A 2,047-nucleotide genomic window follows, 5' to 3' on the forward strand; every position below is an offset into this window, starting at 1 on the left:
CTTCCTTTCTTTCTTCTTTCTTCTTTCTTTTATTTTTCTATTTTTCTTTTTTAGCTGCTTAATCTTCCCTTACAGTAAGATTTCAGGTTCCAAAGAAATAAACCAATCATTTAAAAATAGTCACTGAGTTTGTGCCCTTCAGAGATGAGTAACTGGCCATTTCCAAGGCTGTTTTAAAGTTTCTTTGGAAAAATAGTACAAAAAAGAGGAATCTTTTAATTTATTGACTGTAATAACTAGTCTAGTAGAATACAGTAGGGAAGAAAATCTCTGAAAAAACAGATAATTATAGTACCCAAACAGATGTAAAGACTAAAAGCTTGAGCCCAGTGTGGTGGCACATGACTGTAGTCTCAGTTACTTGGGAGGCTGAAGTGGGAGGATCATTTGAGCCCAGAAGTTTGAGGCTGCAGCGCTGTGATTGCGCCAATGCATTCCAGCCTGGGCAACACCGTGAGACTTCATCTCTTATGCAAAAAATTCTTGAGCAAATTCTTCAGTTCATGTAAGAAGAAAGTGAAAATGACAATAATAATATCGTTCTTGAGTGTGAGAAAGGTTTTGAAATATATTAGTATACATTACCTCATTTATCTCATTGCCACAACCTCAAAATAAAGTGTAATCAGAGAAGATTTTATTATCTTTTTTTTGAAGATAAAGTCACACTGAGGCTCAGGGAGGATAAATATAACCATGTGGAGCAAAGTGAGTACTATTGGGCACAGGAATACATGAATCACTGATCTCAGACTTTGTGAGCAGATGAGTCATCTAGGGAGCTTACGAGTATAAATTCTAGGGATATCAACTTTAAGATGGAAGAATAAAACTTCTATAAAGAATATCTTTCTGAATAAGAAATTTAACAAAAATAGTAAAGGGTCAACAACAAAAAAAATTCATCAATAGAAAAAACTCAATGCCATTGACCTCAAAAAGTGGTAGCTCAGGAAAGAAAGAAGAAATTCAGAGGGAACAGAATAGGAGATCACAATAGAGCATGAGGAGCCCACTCACCTTTCCCTCATTCTTCAGAAACTATACTGGCAAGTGCACAAAATCCTGAGCCACGTGTGAGGAAAGACAAGCAGAGTGGGTGACTTTATCCTTTGTCTTCTGGCTACAGTGTAGTGTAAATGACTTTGGGGAAGAAACAGGAGAAGGGACTCCTCTCAGATGAAAGTGGCAACCCTGTCTTACAGAAATGAAAAAGAAAGAAAGGAAAGGGAAGGAAGGAAGGAAGGGAGGAAAAAAGGAGGGAAGGAAGGAAATACACACACACAAACACACACACACAGACACATGTGTGTATCCCCACATCATATTCTAGGAAAATGGATACAAAATGCTTGACAGCAATACTTCCAGAATAAAAGAAAAATTCTTGAACTTCTAGGCTGACAGCAAGTCATTTACAAAGGTAAATTTTCAGGTTGGCATCAGATCACTTAACAGCAGCATTTAGTACCCTAACATGAGGGAGAAAATGCTATAAAGGAGCTCTGAAGAAAGGAAAGTGTGAGGTTAGAGTACTATTCCCAGCCAAGATGTCATGTAAGAATAAAGGCAAGCATAAAAAAAACATAAAGTTTACCAGTACTCAAGTCCCTTTGTGAAAAATCTGCTTGACCATGAACTTCAGCCAACTAAAACGTGAATTAGAGGCTTTAGAAACGGAGAGGCTGCGGCAAAAGGACTGGTTAAGAGCAGCGTGTTCATTTAAATATAAAGTGGATATTACATAATTGTGAAAACATTAACTAAAAATAAGTACATAAATCGTTATATCTTGATGGCATAAAATATAACTAACAAAATCAGGAAGTGGGCAAGAGAAATGACGTCATGATAATGACTTCGTCTTTTAGAGAACAGGGAGAATTTACATGATCTCCAGTTGAATCGTCTAGTTAATAAACTTCAAGGATGCCACCCCTTATTAGATTTTATAATTTGTCTTCTTAACCTAAGGCGAATATATTAGAAAACAGTATCTTAAAGAAAATCATAAAGAAAGAGTTATTTAAAGTTTAACTTTTTTTTT

Source organism: Propithecus coquereli, unplaced genomic scaffold, assembly GCF_000956105.1.
Source record: "Propithecus coquereli isolate 6110/MARCELLA unplaced genomic scaffold, Pcoq_1.0 Scaffold38, whole genome shotgun sequence".
Lineage (NCBI taxonomy): Eukaryota > Metazoa > Chordata > Mammalia > Primates > Indriidae > Propithecus > Propithecus coquereli.